Source organism: Megalopta genalis, chromosome 1 (genome assembly GCF_051020955.1).
Source record: "Megalopta genalis isolate 19385.01 chromosome 1, iyMegGena1_principal, whole genome shotgun sequence".
In the NCBI taxonomy this organism is placed as follows: Eukaryota; Metazoa; Arthropoda; class Insecta; order Hymenoptera; family Halictidae; genus Megalopta; species Megalopta genalis.
Window position 1 is genome coordinate 14,070,367 of NC_135013.1, and position 20,767 is coordinate 14,091,133.

A 20,767-nucleotide genomic window follows, 5' to 3' on the forward strand; every position below is an offset into this window, starting at 1 on the left:
ATGTTATTGTTTTTATTCTAGCATTACTATGTATTCATATTAATGTGCACCGGCATGCCGGCCGCTGCTTTTTTTTGCCGACTGCTTGAGTTTCGTTCTCTCTTTCTCTCTCTCTCTCTCTCTCTCTCTCTCTATCTCTCTCTCTCGCACGAGATGTCGGCAACTATAAAAACGACCCGCGGTGCTCGAAGAATCGTGTCCGAGGGATCCTTTGCCGATTATTGTTTTCACTTCCGAACTCCGGATCTTCCAGGAAGAATTTACTGTATCTAGAAATGGCCTTACTCGTAGACCACTAAATTATATAGAACAACAACGCTCTTCATTGGTTGAAAATCGAGGGAATAGTTTGGTATATAATATAACTATTAAAAAAGATATCAACACTTTGTTTACTGGCGATATCAACCTGGTTTCGCTTGCTAGATAGCCGGCTGATGCCCCTGGCGCCAAGGTGGTGCGTTTTAAGCTACAAAGGCAAATGCCGACGGCAGATGAAATTATTTTTCAGACAAAGCGGTGAACGCCAAAGGATTAATAAATTTTCATTAACGATAGCAATTTCAGTCGTGCACCAACATATTTCCTTAAATAATATAGTCTAGGAATTTCTTTCGAGTTTGTTAATTAAAGTAAAATCACTAAGCTTCTTTTATATCTAATATAGCTATGAGCTTATTGATCGATAGATTTTTCAATAGCTATACAGTATTAATATGTTAGATAACGAACCAACAATGGGAGCATATAATTGCATACATCTCTTCCGTCTTAAATGTACCTAATAATTTGTGTAACAGTTTTACTATTGGAATCCACATAATGAATTCATCCTTGTTTCCCTTGTGTTAGAAAATGTTTATTTACATACAATTTTATCTTTCCAATTTTGACGTCAGTAGCTAAATTACTTTGCCAATTTTTCAGAGGTTGGAATTCATCGATTATCGTATCAGACCTTTCCAAAAAAGCACACAGTCGCATGTTCAAGCAATGATAAGTAAGAAGACAGAAAAAAAAGAAGATCGTAGCTGGAACAAGAGTACAGTAATGTCTCCCTAATTGACGCCGAAATTGTGCAGAAAACTGGACAATTTGGGAAGAGGAGATACGATTATTCGAGACCTTGCAGCACGTTTTTATAATTGTTGACAATCGATAACCATAAAAAACGAGCCACAACGCTCGAATAATCGTATCTCCTCTTCCAAAATTGTCCATTTTTGTGGAAAATCTGAGCGTCAATTAGGGAGACTTTACTGTATATCTTTTAACAGGATGGTTCTCAGGCACATAACAAGCCGCGTTATTAAGCGTCAGCTCAGAGAGACCACCTGGACGACGCCAGCCCACCAAAAGCGTCAGACTGTTTCGGTCTCGTGCGCATTGCATCGGTAAACATTCAATACCGCAACCGCTTCAGCAACCGTAGGCTCGCCATAACTCGTGCAAGCGTTGCCTCGCGCCGCGACGTCGCCGATCCGGCCAAAGAATTATTTGCAAATGAATAATCGGCTACGTGAGTCAGCCTATGTTCCTCGAAAAAGAGAGAGATAGGGAGAGGAAGAACGAGAGAGAGAAATAGAGATAGATAAATAGATAGATAGATGGAGAGAGAGAGAGAGAGCGAGAGGGTGAGAGCGCGAGAGAGCGAGAGTGCGAGAGAGCGAGAGGGCGAGAGCGCGAGAGAGCGAGAGTGCGAGAGAGAGAGAGCGTGAGAGAGAGAGCGCGAGAGAGCGAGAGTGCAAGAGAGAGAGAGCGCGAGAGAGCGAGAGTGCAAGGGAGAGAGAGAGAGAGAGCGAGCGCAAAAAAGAGAGCGCGCGAGAGAGAGAGAGCGCGAGAGAGAGCACGAGAGAGCGATAGTGCGTAAGAGAGAAAGAGAGACAGAGAGAGCGAGAGTGCTAGAGAGAGAGAGAGAGAGAGAGAGAGAGAGAGAGAGCGCGAGAGAGAGAACGTACAAGGAGATGAACGCGTTGTGTCGCCGGCAACGTGATTCATGGATTCTGCATGTTCGTTAAAAGCTGTTTGGTAGACGCTGGTACAGCGCTTGGGAATGCCAGATTAGATACGTAAGCGGCATTTATGGCGAATGGAATTAGAAGACCGGCTCCGGTTATCAAGACTGCACCTCGTTTCCGTTCGAGCTATCGTCGCGTCGACCTATCGCTGCGGAACACGGGGAAAGTCGAGCGTCGGAATCGAGACACTCGCGATTGCCTTTGTTTCTCATTTCTTCACGAACGAACGAACGAACACTCCTGACCCTGAAACACAGAGCGGAGACACTCCGTATTTTCTTCGTGCAGTTTGATTTATTTTCAGGTGGGAAATGTTGGGCAGGCTCGCTTGTCCTTTAGCTGTGACTTTATAATTTTTCACAAATTATAGACAAATGACTGAGAATTTTTTTATGGTTAAAAATCATCGTGCAACGTCAGCTGTAAAACCAGAGCGATATTTAACCCTTCTATGCGGACCTAAAATAGATAGATAATAACATGAACGATGAGTCAGTGTGGAAATAAGTCTTACTCGATTAAAGGAAACTGATTAAACTTCTTCGAGGCACAGCAGATGGATTAATCAGTTAGCTGTTGTAATTTCTTTGGAAAGTGTAATTATACTCTATAAGTTTGATTTCTTTCACATTTTGTTCAAATACGACACACTTATAAAATATATAATTTAACAAAGAATATCACAGTGTATTCTTCTTAACTAGTTAGCTGTTTTTAGCTGGTATACTCGTCATAAAAAATTACAACATTTTATACCATGACGACTATACTAGTCAAAAACAGTTAATTGGTTAAGAAGGATATACACCTTGATATTCTTCAACAAATTCTATATTTTATATGCATTTAAGCAAAATATGAAAAAAAATCAACCAGTTTGTTAACCCGTTATTAGACTTCCACTAGCTTTTTTCCCTTAATTTTCGTCTTTCAATAGCTTCGCGTATGCCACCGATCGGAAGGCATTCTCATCAAAAAACGAGACGTTAATCACAGTTAAGAGGAATGTTATCGAAACGGTGTCGGTAGCACATTGGGAAAAGCAATTGCGCGAAGGACTTTCAAATCCCGCTAACACAGTCCCGATGAATTTCGGATGGTGCGTCGGGGGACCTGACCTCTGGTAACCCCTCAACTTTGATTCGACTTCCCCGGATCCGTTCGGCTCCCTCAGTGGGTTAAGACGCCCGGCACCATAAATATGGCGGTTGTTGTTGGATCCAAGCCCAGCCCCCGAAAGCTTTCTTGTACCGGGATACATAGGATCGTCGATTTTCGCCGTTAGCCGCCGCCGCCGCCGCCGCCGCCGCCGTACCGAACCGACAGAGCGTTTGTTAGTCTGGAAAATAGTTGTACAGCGAGCACACATCCGTATGAAACGAGCGCTCCGTCGTTCTCGCCCTCGTTAATCCATTCTAGTCCCTCCGCGCCGCTTGTTCCTCTCCTATTTTCGCGCGTTTGTGTCTGTTGGGGGGAGAGAGGATGCGCGCCGGAATTCATCGCGATACGATGCGCGAACGCGCGTTGATGAATTTAACGTTTTCGTTCGACAGCCGCATTTCCCACACCCCGCGGCCCCCCCTCCACGCGGGCTCTTGGCACGGAAACCACCGGAACACGAAGAAAACATAACCGTATCGCGCACAGAAGATCTACCCCCGGTGCTCTCTCGCCGGCCGTCGCCTATTCCCGATAATATCTTATACGGATTCTCTATTTCTCCCTCCGTTTCTCTCTCTCTCTCTCTCTCTCTCTCTTTCTCTCGCTCTCTTCCTATCCGGTAACAACTGTTAACCCCTTTAACGTCGTTTTGTCAGCGCCCGTATATAGCAGCGTTCGCTCGTTACGAGTATTTTCGGTCAACGGGTCCGGTCCGGCGCTCGGAAGGTCATCCTCAAGTACAACGACCCGATCGTTAACCCTCTTTCGGCCGTCTGCTGTCACCGGGGTGCAATATCCGAGGACGTCCTGAAATTCTGCAGCCTCGTCCGCTCCGTTATCTTCCTGACGGACGGAGAAGTTGAACGATACCGTGCGTTTCGCTCGATCTCTTTGTACCGCGTTTCGACGATGTTTTTAATAACGAATTACAGTATATTCTCCCTAATCGACGCTCAGATCGTGCACAAAAATGGACAATTTGGGAAGAGAAGGAAGGATTATTCCAGCTTTGCACCTTGTTTTTAGAATCGTTGACAATCGATAACTATAAAAAACGAGTCATAAGCTCGCACAATCGTATCTACTTTTCCCAAATTGTCCATTTTTTTGTGGACAATCTGTGCGTCAATTATGGAGACATTACTGTACTCCTCTTGTCCCTCTGCCGATTGACGCATTGACGAATTGACGCTGAGATTGTCCACAAAAGTGAACAATTTTGGAAAATGAGATACGATTATTCGAGCCTCGGGACTCATTTTTATAGTTACGAATTGTCGACAACTATAAAAATGAGTTGCAAGCCTCGAATAATCGCATCTCCTCTTCTCAAATCGTCCATTTTTGCGTACAAACTGAGCGCCAATTAGGGAGACTTTACTGTATTCGGAATCGCGAGTCACACTTCAGCAAATGTTTCTTCAACAATCTACGATTTGCTAGCATTTTAAAACGGAACTTAGTTTTTTTTCTCATTTTAGATACAGTGGCGAACTAGAGTATTCGTACGGCTTTTAAAAAGGTATAACATTCTTAAAACTGGTCTAAATGATTCGAAATCTTTGGAGATGATAGAGGGACCAGTCTACTAGACAACTATTGTGTGTGTGACATACCTTTTCTTAATTTTTCTATTACTTGGAATGACAACAAAATAAAAAATTCTCGTTTTTCATTGTTTTATCTCAGCCTAAGAAACGAAAATTTGTATCTGTTTCTCGTCATCCGAAGAAATAGCAAAATTATAAAAAACTATTTTATACATTGTTCAATAAACTAGACCCTTTAATATTTAAAAATAAAAATTGTCTGCATTAACAGCAAATGACAAGAGTCATACATATAAATATGTTATAAATAAATACTTAATACTTTAATACTTAATAAATACTTCATTAACAATAATTACTTAATTAATACCTAATGAATTGAGTCAGTTGATTGTAATGTAACAGCTATATAAAAGTCTTTAAATGTTCTCGTTCTTTCATATTCGATCAACTAATTACCGCCATTATCCTTACCGCAGCTCTAGAAAAAAGAAATTCACAAAATATTCACTTTTCATCGTACAGAATTGCCAGCGCCGCGTCGATTTGACACGAATCGACAAATTCAATCGGAAAAACGCGGGACAAAAACTATCTGCATTGTTGCAGGCGTCCTTTCAGAAATCTCGTACTCCATTAATTTCATTGGCCAGCGAACGAATTCGTTCGTACCTCGGTGACAAATTTCGAAGCTAGTTTCACCGATTGTTTACAGAGTCGTTCTTCGCAAAAAATCATGCATCGATCGCATCCGATAAAATGCAAGATGGATTCGTGGCCACGACTTTATCGAGCCGCAATTATTCCCCGCAGAAATTCGTCTCGCATCCGTGGAGTTTCCAAGGTGAGCCAATAGATCGCCGGACACGTGTGCGTGTTCCAAGACGGTTTTCACGACCGTGCGCACCGAGATCGCGAGAAACCACCGTAAAGGGGGTGACGTAACGCCGGTTGCATAATGCCACGGGAAATCTGCAATACGCGCGTCTAGTCGCGACTATTCGTGTCAAGAGTTATTCTTCGAACGACCCTCGTTGGCCAGGCTATGGCAGCGACTCGCATCCTTGAGGCGAGGAATTTATGGGACGAGGACGACGCTATGGGTGCCGCTAAACGTTAACGATCTCTTTTGGCTCGATAGCGTCGCGTCGCGGCGGGTTCATCGGGCAATAAAGGACTCGCTCGACCGGGACGTCTCGAATCTGCCGATTCGATGCACGGTCTCGGGCTTCGTCCGCCTCGGACACCATAAATCACGACGTGCGACGAATACCTCTGCGATCAACGAAGCAATTCTAACCGCAAAAATAAAATTTCGAATCTGTAATTCGTGTATGCAACCAACTAAAACGATCCTTCGCATCGAACATAGCATTTTATCATGCATATTATATTGGGTCTGGGAAAAAGTTCATGGCGTTTTGTTAGTAAAATTCAACTGGATTTCTTATATTGTGAAAATGAATTTATTTCAACCAAATATGCTCCATTATTGTCGACAATGTTTCGCCATTTTTCGGGTAGAATCATGATGCCATCGGTGAAGAACTTCTGCGATTTCTGGTTAAAAAACTGAATCAAGTGGTTTTCACAGGCTTCTTTTGAAGCCAGTTTAATTCCATCGAGAGTTCTGCAAAGATCGGAACAAGTGATAGTCAGAGGGTGCTATGTCTGGACTATACGGTGGGTGCATCAAAATTTCCCAACCAAACTCTCGCAATTTTTTACGGGTCGTCAAAGAAATGCGTGGTCGGGCGTTGTCGCGATGGAAGACAACACATTTCCTATTATGCAATTCGGGCCGTTTTTTTCAATTGCGTGGCGTAATCTCTCCAGTTGTTCACAGTAAAGTTGAGAATTAATCGTCCGACCAACTGGAAGTACCTCATGGTGGACGATTCCCTTCCAGTCTCACCATACACACAGCATCACCTTTTTTAGCGTCGATCCTAGCTTCGCGAACGCTTGCGACGGCTCACCATCTTTTGTTCACGATCTTTGGCGCTTCCGATTATCGCACGTGATCCATTTTTCATCACCGATTATGATACATTTCAGAAATGGCTCGATTTCATTACGTTTCAGCAGCGCATCGCAGATGTTGATTCGATTCATCGTGTTTTCCGCGCTCAACTCATGAGGAAACCAAACATCCAGCTTCTGTTTGTATCCAGTTTTGTGCAAATGGTTCAAAACACTTTTGTGGTCAATGCCTAGTTCCATACCAATATCGACACTGCTAATATGCTTATCTTGCTGGACTTTTTCAACAATTTCATTAGTTTTTTCAGTAACTGGACGACCAGAGCATGACTCGTTTTTCACATCAAAATTATCAGAACGAAAGCGAGCGAACCATTTCCGCGCAGCTGATTTTGATAATGTACCTTCATCATACACAGCATTCTTCCCTTTATCGTAATGATATCGTAAAATATAGCGAAATTTCTCATTATTTCTCTCCATTTTCAAACGCCAACCACTTTCCAAGTACTGCACCGCCACGATGTTTATACGCTCAAAATTACGTTCAATGTGTCGTCATTAAATAAAGCGTTTAATGGTATCATTGCAATAAGTTGTTCGTGAGTTATTAACAATTGACGACATCAATCGGGAAAACGCCACGAACTTTTTCCCAGACTCAATATATTTCGAGGATTAGACTGGAACATGATTAACACATTAATGTACACAGACGCTGTTTGGTACACTCTTGTATGTCGTTGCTGGACGCGAATAATTAAGCGCATCGTTGTACAGCTGCTACAGCATCGTTCGGAAGGAACCTCGAAAGATTATTCGTTTTTGCGAGCTTCCGAATAAATCGTGAAATGGAACAAGCTTTCCACATAAATTGAATGCAAAGATCTGCTTCCGACGGACGAAAGAAAGATCCGACGAAACAAGCAGCGACCTTTTCAACCGTGACATCGTAACAGCTACCGCCGCAGAAGAAGCTGCACACGAGTTAATCGCGCCGCAATTCGCTTACGGAGAATTAGAGTAATTATCGCTAATTGTACATACAGTTGTCGAAAACGTCCTCTACCCGTGGGTTAATCACCGGACAAAATGAAAATTGCACATTAGTTGGCCCGCGGCTTTGGAGAGTCCTCGATCGACCGAAGCTCGTCTTATTAATTCGACGGCCGTCTCTTCGGCGGACGATCCGTGCAAGTTTTCCCGTAGCGAGCAGTACAAACCGAAGCAGAGAGAGCGCCATTCAAGATAGCACGATTTTGCGGTTCGGGACGAGCAGCTCGCTTCCTCGGGCTTTAATGGACCACCGGGGTGAAGTCACGAGGGCAGGAAGTGCGCCCCCGAGAAGTGACATGAAATCGCGGTTAACCATTCGATTTTGCACATGCGGCAACTGCTGAGAGCGAAAATTCGATTCTTCGTCGGGCGCCATTAGCTTCGCAGCGAATATGCAAGCACGTTACCGTCGATCAATCAGCTCGAATTAAACCGACCGCGTTCCCGAGGCCACGAGCGTCTCGAGGTAACTCTTGACACTCCCCCCACGGATCGTTATCTCCTATAAACGCTTCATTAGCCGATGCATCGTTCGAGAATTCCCTTAAACCCCGAACCCTCATACGAGGCGTTTTCACGGGTCTGTTTGACGAGTTCTCGCCCCGCTGTTTGGAGTCTTTAAACCACTTTGTCCCCGTTACGGCCATAGGGGTTCGCGTCTACGCCGATGCTGGTCCCCTTATGCGCCGCGAGGCGTTGTCGCCTCGAAAATTCTTTCCCCCGCCCGGCTTCTTCCATTACAATCAACGTTTCTATATTAATCTTTTCCACTTTTCCCACATGCGCGGCGACAGCGCTCGTAAATCGTTGTTCGGCGAGCACACAACTCGCTGCAGGCTCCGTAATTCTCCGGCGGGCTTCTCCGTCAAGTCAAACACGGTGTTGCAACGAAATACACGCGGTATCAAATACTGGACTACGTATGCAAACCTAGGTACTCATTACTGAGCGGACTTTCGCGTTTCCAGCTGTGCTATTTGAAAATTTGTTTCGCAGCACGTTACACGGCAACAGTGAAAAATCAACTTTCATTGTCGGCGCTGAACTTTTGCTTCTTTTTTGGGATGTTTTCAATTACAGTAATGCCTCTCTAATCGACGCCTAGATTGCCCACAGAAATGGACAATTTGGGAAGAGGAGATACGATCACTGCGGGGAACTTTTTTATCATTTTAAGGGATATCGAAGTTATGAATTCTTGGCAAACTCTAATCTCCTTTCGCTTCCAACGTTAAAAAACTTTCGAGACTTTGATCTTTGACAACCAAGCTACTTGACCGGTTCGACAAGAATTTATAACAGCATTATAGCGTCGTCGCTCGCGCGATATATATATATATATATATATATATATATATATATATATATATATATAATGTAGATGATTAAAAAATTTATATTATATATATATATATATATATATATAATGTAGATGATTAAAAAATTTATATTATATATATATATATATATATATATATATATATATATCGCGCGAGCGACGACGCTATAATGCTGTTATAAATTTTTTAATCATCTACATTATATAATATTAAAATTATATTATATAATATAATATAATATTAAAAAATTCCTTGAAAGTGTCTCAAACCGACGAGTCAAACGAGATCGCGTTAGATGTAGTTCTTAATAAGAATAACAGTAAAGTCTCCCTAATTGACGCTCACATTGTCCACAAAAATGAACGATTTGAGAAGAAGGAATACGATTATTCGAGCCTTGCAGTTAATTTTTATAATTACGAATTGTCAACAATTATAATAACGAGCCGCATGGCTCGAATAATCGTATCTCCTCTTCCCAAACTGTCCATTTTTGTGCACAATCCGAGCGTCAGTTAGTCTGCTTCAATTCTAGGAGACGGTATCTAGTTATGTTCTCCTGTTTTAAATACCGTTAACCCGAGAAAGATAACCTACGTCGCAGAGGCGCCTGCGAAGACTGTTGATTTTTGTTAATTTTTCATAGAGGTCTAGTGATTTAAGTTTAAAATTACTTAAAATATAAAAAAATATAATATAAATGCATTTTATTTTTACAATAATGCCAAACCTTTAAAATTACTAGATTAACTTAAATAAATATCCATTGTTAGTATAAAATTGACGCCTTAGAAAAGCATGCGCCTCTGAAGCGTATGGTTATCTTTTACGTACGTTGTCATATGGTTATCTTTCTAGGGTTAACTTGTCTTTGCCATAATTACTGTCTGGTGCTCAGAAGTCAGTCATTTTGGCTGAGGGTCGAGGGGGGTATTCCGCTCGCGCTGTCTGACCTGCACCCCGGAGTCCCCATTTAGCTAATAATAAACAAAAGTCTGGAGTCAAAACATATTGGAAGAGACTAGGATAGAATGGAGAGCCGATACCCCCTGCCCCCTTGCGACATTTAATTTATGCATAGTGTTTCATTTTCTCGTTTCCCGATATTATCTTCAGGTTCTTAAAATTGTACGTTAACGTAGGTGTCGGAGATCCGTAAAATTCCTATACTCGAATAATAATATACTGCTGCAAGCCTGCGAACATGAGTAATACTGTACGAGCAAAACACTTATACTGTAATGTCTCTCTAATTGACGCTCCGAAAAATGGACAATTTGGGAAAAGGAAATACGATTGTTCGAGTCTTGCAGCTCGTTTTTATAGTTATCGATTGTCAAAAATTATAAAAACGAGTTGCAATGTTATTTATAATTGTACGTCATCTTTCCAGATTGTCCATTTTTGTGTACAAGTTGTGCGTCAATTAGGGAGAACTTACTGTATTTCGTAAATATTGATCACCTATTTAAGTGTGTATAATGACCGTTTAAAAAGATTATATGCTACAAGATAAATATAAAAAGTATGTGTACAGTACAGCACGTTTGCTGTATAATGCAATGAAGATTTAATCAAGATGTTAATTAGTAATTAGTAATTACAAATAATCATGTGCTCATCAGAAGAATCTGAGGTTAACGCTTTAGGAATGAGTCAGCGCTCCTGCATCTTGTAATTGTTGTGTCTGTTTCACTTTGTTTCGATTGTTCTACGCCTCCCGACTCCTGCCGCGCGTCTCGCTCGTCCGTGGCCGCGTAAATAATACACACACCTACACACACATACACACACATACGCACAGAAAGCATAGGCACACGCGTCTGATGTGTTCCTAGCCAAAAATGGCAACCACGGAGTAGCGAGACGTGACGGGTGTCAGGAGGCGTTGTTTTGTTTTTATTCGGCCGAACTCGTTTCGTGGAAATTTAGGCGGCTAATTTGGAGCCAATAGAAAAAGGAATCATTTATGTATGCCAATAAGGGAAACGAGTTTACCCTACTTCTGTCGAGGGCGTCCTACACTTTTCTCGACTGACTTTTTCCGAGCATCGGACAGTAGTTCTATTGGTTTCCGATTTTTATTTTCAATGTGGTTTCTTTCGAAGGTTAGATCGAAGGTCGATAAAGTTTTTCTCGAAAACTTTCTTAACCCTTTCGCTACGGCGGTTCAGTCCGCCGTAGCGCCCCTCCTGAACGGAACCACCCGCCGAAATTGTGCACATTGCGCGTGGATAGTGTATTTGGGAAGAAAAGGGATTTTTCTTTAAAACAATATAGTTATAATTTCTGCATAAGGTATAAAGTTATTTAATAGGTAAAAAAAGTTTCATTAACAATGGAAAAAGTGAAGAAATAATATATAATATACAGTAATAAAATAAAACATAATATTCATAATACAAAACATAATACATAATAATTAGTCCTAAAGTTAGTACTTTCGATTTTCTATCCCTTTATGACATGTAACACAATAATAATGGGAAATGCAGGTAGAACAAATATAACTTGAATGGTGTGTCGTTTATTTCGGACTGTCGTTTGTGTGTTTCGTCAAAAGATTCACGCAATAGTAACAAGAGGTGGTGCAGTCCAAAAATTAGGTCGCGATTTTACCAGCATGTCGGATATATCCGGCGTTCGGCTCCGCGAGTGTTCATATGGATGACGGATATATCCGTCGTTCGGAGCGAAAGGGTTAAACATACACTCATACACGAAAGTATTCGAACGCTTACGTTTCTAACATTCAATTAATAAAATACATGTGTTGAACCGAAGCATTTGATATAATATGACACATGTAACAAGGGATGGGTCTTAAGACCGCATAAGCAAAATTAGAAAATAATTCAACAATATATAGCGTTTTTACAGTACATTTATTGTAAACACGTACCAGAAATGGCTCGCAAAAGTATTCGAACGAAACAATTAATAGTTATTTAAATTGAACGATTAAAGGTTTTAATAGAAAGTTGATCCACCTTTTGCTTTTATAAGAGCCCTAAGTCTGTTTTCCATCGAGTGGACCAACTTAGAAGTAACATTTGCATCTATCGATTGCCATATTTCAATAATATTTCGTTTTAACACTTCTCTCGAAGTAATAATAATAGTTCTCCACCGGCGCCTCATTGTTTAGTAATTGTATCGAATTATTTTACGGGGTTGTATTAACTCTTCCGTAACATAATCGTCGTCGAATGTTATTCGAAACCCGCAGAGCAATCTTCCACGTATCGACAAGAACACGCATAGAATTTAAAATGCAAATTCAAAGCAGGATGAACCATTTAACGAAGATGTAAGCGGCGTACGAACGAAAAGAAGCGAATCCACCGAGCAAGAAAAAGAAACGCGAATTCAACTTCGCGTAATGCGAAAGAGTAATATTTAGTAACGTTAATTCTTCGGCCGTCAAAAGTTGAATCGCGCGAGTGAGGCGCGACTCGGTCCGAGGATTCTTAAAAAGAGTGAATTATTAGCAGTTAGAGGCGCAACATTGAATTCCGTTTGCACGGCGCGGCCAGCCGGTTTAATAATTAAAAACTTAATCTGGTTTAATTGCCTTAATAAGTTTGCGCCGTAACACTCCCTTTATGCATAACGAACAACCCTGTCCTTTGCATAACTCCCGACGAATTCCCTATCTCGTCGGGGCGGTCCCCTCTTTTTAGGGGTCGAGATTTCGCCGTCGCGCAGGAGAGAGAGAAAAAAAAGGAGCCGCCCGCCCCTACGGTAATCCCTGCACCTGATAACCTGGCGCAGGTCGGGCGGTCGAATTAAAATCAGTGACGCGAAGTCGCTCGTGCCGCCTGTTTATCCCGCTACCCTCGGGTCGGCCATCGCGGACAATGTTTGCCCTACGAAACTCGTCTCCATTAAAGTCGGACCGGCGTTTGTCAACTCCAGGTACATAAGCGCGCGCTGCGCTGGACGTTTTCTATAGCAAAGGCCTCGGCGACGTTCTCGGGGGATTGATGACAATGGAATGGAACCGAGGACGGATGGACGACTCTCCCGATGAATTACTTTTTTTTCTTCGAATCGATTCGCTCGATCCTCGAAGCGTCGTGTGCACAGAAGCCTCCGCGGCATAATCTGCTACCTAGACGTCGTCCTCTTTTCGCGGATCCGCGTTGTCTACATCTTACAGGAAGTTCTTCTTGCCGCAAGTGCGGAACGTTTCCTAGAAAGATCGCGATAATAAATGCGAGTTTACGAGCAGCTCGGATTACGGTATTCGGTTGTGTCAGCCGTGAGAAAGGGGCCTGTCCATTTTTGTGTCCGCTAATACGAAGATATGGACTCCGAGCAATATATCAGCGAATATTCCCGGCCTCGAACCTTATCCCCTTTATTCGAGTCGTGGCACGCGTAGGTACACACTTCGCCCACCACAAAAGCGCTCGTCACGTGGAAACGTGCTTAGTTTTCTACCGGCAAGACGCCCACGCCCGCGAAGGTTAAATCCACCGCAAACAGGCCTTCGAAAAGTCGCCCGGAGTCTGATTGACAGGAGCGATCGCCATGCTTTTCTCTGTCCACTTTGTCTCTTGAATCGGCAAGACATAGTTCAAGGCTTGGCTATCGAGTCGCGCCGGCTGACAATATTTTCTTCGGTTTTCCACCAGCAGCTACAGTAATGTCTCCCTAATTGACGCTAAGATTGTCCACACAATTGGACAATTTGGGAAAAGGAGATACAATTATTCGAGCCTTGTGGCTCGTTTTTTATGGTTATCGATTGTCAATAATTATAGAAACGAGCCACAAGCCTCGAATAATCGTATCTCCTCTTCCAAAATTGTCCATTTTTCTGCGTCCATTTGAGCGTCAGTAAGGGAGACATTACAGTATTCTCTTGTCATACGTTTAACGGATCCGCAGAAAATCTTGTCAAAGATCTCGCGAGCTGTCGCGTTAAAATCCTGTGTCAGTGTCGCATCGCCGTCACTGGATTTTCATGCAAACTAGGAAAAAGTTATTATAATTATTATCTGAAACAGAAAATGTAATTTAACATTTAATCTACAGAATATTAAAAATGACTGAAGCGCGTTGCTTTATAAGAATGATAACTAGACTGCGGATCTTTGTGCAGAATAAAAATTGTCTATATCGACTGTATAAAGCAAGATTTAAATGAAAATGCATTAGTTCTTGCAATAGTTTTAATGAATTGAAAATAATGGAACGATGTTCGAAAATTCTTCTTATATAATCATTATCTTCTCTTACTCATTTTCGCTATAAATATATAGAATCCGCGGTCGAATAATAACACTGAATTTACCTAGAATCTGTGCTATCTTCGTTATAATTTATGCTCAAATTAAGTCTTCGATTAATTTCCGTAATAAAACTCCCAGAATTTCAACAATTTCAAAATGAAAAATGTGTGATCGGTCATTTCGGTCGCCGCGTAGCTTTAATTTCATCGCAGCACTACGTATTACAGTAAATTCTCTTTAATTTTCCTTCAAATTGTAAACAGAAAAATGGACAATTTGGGAAGAAGAGATACGATTAAGTTGAGACGATTGAGTCTTGCGCCACGTTTTTATAATTACCGATTCTCAACAACTATAAAAACAAGGCGCAAGGCTCGAATAATCGCGTCTCCTCTTCCCAAATTGTCCATTTTTGTGGACAATCTGAACGTCAGTAAGGGAGACATTACTGTATTCTACGACCTCGCGAAAGGTGAGAGAGAGAATTTACTATACAATTTATTATACACATTAATTCCATTGGCAATACAGCCTTGAGAAATTTAAAATAAATCATTCGCATAATTCCGTGCATATCAATTTTCTTTCAAAAGCGAATCGCCTGTGAAACAACCTATCAGAACCGCGCAACGAAAACGCAGCTGCATATCTCGCAGCAAGTAAATCGCAGAAATGTCAGAGAAAAGTCCGCTCCACTCGGCACCGCCGTAATTTCGGAGACGTTGTTATCAATACGTGTCCGAAGTTCTCGATCAAACCGTCCGCTATCTCCGGCAACTTTGCAGCTTCGCCAGGACACTCTGGCGAATATTTTAACAGGGTGCCGGGGTCGCGGGAGATATACGCGCTTAAGTATTCGGGGAATTAATTTCTCGGATACTCCCGTAGCGCTGCATCGCTCCCCGTATTTTAAACGGTTTTTGCAAGAGCCTGCGACACGACCAGCGGCGCTGGTGCCAAGGTTTCTTTCCATCGGCGTTAGGAAATTTCGGGAGAGCGCGTCCCCGTCTCTCCCTTGTTCTCTCTCTCTCTCTCTCTCTCTCTCTCGTCGCGCGGATACGGTGCCTCGCGGAGCCAAGAGGAATCCTTTATCTCGACTCGTCGTAAAGACGTACGGCGAAGCACCGAGCGTGGCAAAACGGGGACGGGGAGCGAAGAGGGGCGGAGCGGCGCACGGCACGAAATTTCACTTAGGCTCTTGTCGGGGGTGACTTGCAGGGGTGAGTCACTGTAAGTATCCCGCCGGTGTATCGGGACAAGCTCCCGAGCTCCGTTAGACGTACGTTGTGTTCCTCATGTATATTTCGACGGTCCGCCGGGGCCACGAGTCGGCTAGAAGAGCTCCGCTGATCCTTCCCAGGGTAAAAAACACGCCGGCAAGAAACCGCGCTTTAATGGACGAAACGAGTTTCCAGCCACGCCGAGCAATATTGCTTCCGCCTTATTCCCTCTGCCCTCTATCCACCCCTCCCCCTGTTCGCCCTCTATCCAACCTGCCAACCCCCCAATGCTACCAGCTTTACGAGAATGCTTCGAGGTCCGCGATAGTACTACCCCGATCACGACACGCGTCCCTTCTTTGGACCCATCCGGGCACGCTTCGCTCCCCGAGCTAACCGTATTAGGCTGATCGACAAAATTTTACCTCTCGTACTGCAGGATTCGGGGGAAACTTGTGCAGTCGCTTCATTTGTATTAACTTCGTGAAACGCGATAATCTTATTCGACTCGATGCGAGTGCGTTTAATCGTTCGCACTTAAGAGACTTTCTCGGATCGTCTATCGAAAACTCGAACGTATTTATTCGCGACGTAGTATTAGGATGAACTATTTAATAAAATTGTAAAGTGATAGAACGTTGGAAATAATTGGACTATTTAAATAAAATTTTGAGAGTACTATAATTAGGTAATAAACAGATTTTTAGAAAAGTTCTTGTCATCTTGCAAATGTATCTGCTCATGGTATTCATCTTCATACTCCTTCAGATTCGTATCTTGAATATTCAATTTTCATATTCCAAATTTTCGGGCCACAAAGATTTACGTTTGTGCTTGAATTTTTATTAATATTTTATTAATACTTTATTAATATTTTATTATATAATGCTAGACACGTGAATAGGTAACTTCGTAAAATTTTATCAAAACTAATGTTAATTTAATAAAACTACAACGCTTTAAAATCATACATTCATGTTTATTTAATTCTCTTAAAAAATGCCCGGAAACCGAAAAAGACAGAGGATAATAGTTAACAGAAGTGTTAAGTATTAGAGATTGCTATATTAAATTCGTATGAATATTAGAGTCCCTATAAGTATTAGAGATCGCTATATTAAATTGAACAAACTCTTGTCACACTTTAAGATTGCAAACGCGAGTCCTGTTTATTATAGAACACCTTACAATTAAGATGGTACATTTTGATTGACCGTGTATCAATTTCATTTTTCAGTGTATCAATTTACTTATTACATCTTCATCTTCCTCAAGTTTCGTATAATGAATACTATCCTAATTTTCTTTGATTGTCAATGTTTCACGAGAGAAATGTTGCTAAAGATTAGTATGAATTTAACATCCTTAAGCGTTAATTCCCCGTTCATTAATGTTTCGATCCGACCATTCCAAAAAATCATGTTCGATCCGACACGAGAAAACATAGGTGCATTTAAATGAAATCGTTTCACATAAAAATAAATTAGACATTAAATGTCACTTCCAAAATATTTTCCAAACTTGTCTAATAAATAAATAAACTGCGGATCTCTTTGCGAAATAAAAATATTACCTCCATCAATCTCAACAAAACAAAAGTCAAATTACACTCCTATTAAGGAGAAAACAGTGTGTTCATATTTTTAAATTCATTTAATCTCTCTCTCTCTCTCTCTCTCTCTCTCTCTCTCTCTTTCCGCAATTTTAAACCTGACTTACTCATTTTTGTAATAAATGCATAAAATTCGCGGTCGAGTCATTAACCCTTTGCACTCGAGTGGCGACTCTCGGGCACCACTAAAATTGTTATATCACGTCCCAAGATAATTTTTGTACTAACAAAGTTTAGATTTTTAAAAATTGCTAAAAGTGTAACTGTAACTACGGTTCACCACAAGACACAATTTCATATGCATAAAATGCACTTTGTCATATAAAATGGAAATACTATAAGAGTCAGAGAAATTATTTATGATTTACAATTAAAATGGCTTCGAGTGCAAAGGGTTAAAGGACAAATGATTTACAATTTCCAAGAAAGATTCGTCGGTATCTCCACACGTTTCAGATTCTTTCCCTCGATCAAGAACGACCTATAAGGGAAAACTACGCGTGGGGCTAACTTCAATTAGCGGCACGGGTGATCCATCGACAGTGATTGAGCGACAGTCGGCATCTTCCGCGAAGGAAACGCAGAACAGAGCCTGGTCTTCCACGGAAACCGAGCTGCTCCTCCTTGAGAATACTTGAAAACGCATCGGCCGCAGTTGTGGCCTCATTGGCTACGCTCGTCGTGCGGTTCGTGCTGTTGCCGATGCGTTACACCGCGCCAAAGGATCGGCTCGTAGGAATTACGCTGCTTTCGATGCGCATTATGTAAATGGAGTGCCGTAAACGTGGGGAAGGAAGAGGGACGGCGGTAGAACGAGCGTCTAGCTGCAACATTTGGCACAATAGAGTGACGTTACATCTTGCGGCGTGACTCTCGTTTAACGGCGGGAAGAGGATCCACTTAACGATCGGCCGATTCGAAAATGATTCATCGATCGTTTGGAACACCTGGATGTGGATGGTGATTGAGCACGGTCCGGCGGTAAGTGCGACTTGGATATTTCATTTGATATTTGATTCTCTGTGCTCGCGCGGACAGCGTAACAGAAATGTGAAAGATGCGCGTATAGATTCGTTAACGATACACTCGCTGCGTTCGTCGATGGTGTCCCATAAAGAGCAATTCATCTTTCAGAATGTCTCCGCGTTTAGTATTCTCTGTCGAGCATTGCGCGCCAATCGAAGGCACTTATGAGAATTTGGTAAGCGTTCGAATTTTGGCGATACAGTAATGTCTCCCTAACTGACGCTCAGATTGCGCGCAAAATTGGACAATTTGGGGAAAGGAGATACGATTATTCGAGCCTTGCGACTGCTTCCTATAGTTACGAATTGTCAACGATTATAAAAACGAGCCGCAATGCTCGAATAATCGTGTCTCCTCCTCCCAAATTGTCAATCAGGGAGAATTTACTGTAGTAGGATAAAGTTGCCTAATATGAGACAGCAGCTTATTGTCGATATACAGGGTGTTCCATAATTATCTTAACACCCAGAAAAGACTGATTTCTGAGATCATTTGAAGTAACTTTTTCCTTAGCGAAAATTCAATTTTCTTCACTTCATGAAAGATTGAAAAGTTAGCCACAAAATTCTTTGGAAAGTTCTGAAAAAGCTTCGGGCATAATGTGTTTATTATGACGTTAAAGCAAAGAAGACAATTCCAAAAATACTACTGACAGAAAATGTATAGAAAATGATAGTTCAACGATGATAAAGAAGAAATTATTCTAAATAACGAAAAAGTGATTACATTGTAAAAGAGTACACGTGTACCAGTGCATTGTAAAAGAGTACATATTTACCAGTAGCCTGTAAAAGTGTACATATTTACCAGCAGATTGCGGAAGAGTACATATTTACATAGTAGATTGTAGGAGAACACATATTTTAGTTTTTAAACTATGTGTATCTACTTTAAATGCCGTCGTTTTAAATCGAAAATTATGATTGAAAACGTAAATGGGTCTCTAATTGGGCAGCTTCGCCTTACCTAGAACTCACAGATACGACGAATCAGATAAGTGGAGGCAGGGAAAAGACAAAAGCGAGATGAAAAGAATTTCTCCTCTTGCACCGGAAGCCTCGCACCGCTAACGGAGTTCGAAAGAGTTGAACTTTATCACCGTCATGGAAAGATAGAGGCGAAGAAGTGCCCCGAGGACAGGGGGGACTCGTTCTAGCCCTCGGTAGCCGAGTCTCTTTGTTCCAATTATCGCGGTTCTTCGTTGACCAACCGAGCTGCTTGCCCACCGACGCGATTTCAGCTTCCCCGTTTCCGGTTAACCGCACGCCGCGACGGAAGCGGTTATTCCTTTTTTTTTTCTTTCCTGTGACACGGTTTTCTCTGGTTCACGGCTACTCGAACTTTCCCCATGTTGCAATCCGTTTGATAAGGACTGCGGCCTGTCGCCTCGGGACCCACCGCAGCCACTGCCGTCTCTCTTTGAATTTATACCGTCTACTTATTCCTGCGGCTTCTGAAATACAAAGTTTGCGCCAAGATAGCAGAACCTCTTTACAAACGCGGAAATAACCTACCTTGACGGGAGCTGCTCCTATAGCTGCGATAAAACTGACTCCGATCGTAACCTCGCCCCGGATTAAACGATTTCTCCCAACGGTCCTTTTTTTCTTGACATAATTATAGTGAAACGGTTCGGTGGCCCGTGATATGTGATTAAGAGCAAGATATTTCCAATATTTCCAAATTGAAAAATGTGTATGACTCAAGTCCGTTTGGACCAGGAGTTTAAATATTCTTATTCGACCGTCTAGTTTCTATCAACTAACTTAAATTTTCACGCGTTTCAATAAACTCTATAGAAAAGTACCTTAAATCATATAAAAGAATTGACGAATAAAAATATAAACGATCCTAAGCATACCAAGTTCAATTTTCGTCAAGCCCATCGTTCGTGAGTCAATAAACATTTAATAACTGTACTACGGATTTTTGCGCAAAATAAAAATGTTCTGCATTGTTGGAATTTCAACGATGGCCCACCTAACAGTTTTATGGCCCCTTGCGAGGGTGAGCCGTTGCCTACAGAGGCCCAGGTGGGCCCAGACGACAGTTCAAAAGTAGACACCGAACCGTGAAGTTGCCACCTCGGGATTTTCACCAACACCAGATTTCTGTATCTCTGTAGTTTTGCAATATATCACCATCACTTATTTTACTGGATACGCGAATGTTCTGGAGTAGAATTTGTAACTCTAAATAAAGTGCTTTTGAGTATCCTTTCATTCTACAACATGCATCTATCGCAAAAGACAGGAGAAGCTTAGAAATGTCTTTGTTTCAACAATTACAATACATAGATTGTGAGTAATGTTTCAATATTACCAAATGCTTTTAATCCTTCTACTGCTGCAATTGCTCAAGTGTCACCTCTATTCTATTTTTATCATCAGAAATTCTATCGCTTCTCATCAAGTACGGTGGTTGGTTGGTATTTTCATAAAGATCGGCGCCTTAATGTTAACCGAAAGGAATTCAACGAAGCAGCCGAGTTCTCAAGTTCTTCGGACATATTTCCTCCGTTCCACGCACTCGTGTTTCCCATAAACGTACAAAATTTGCCA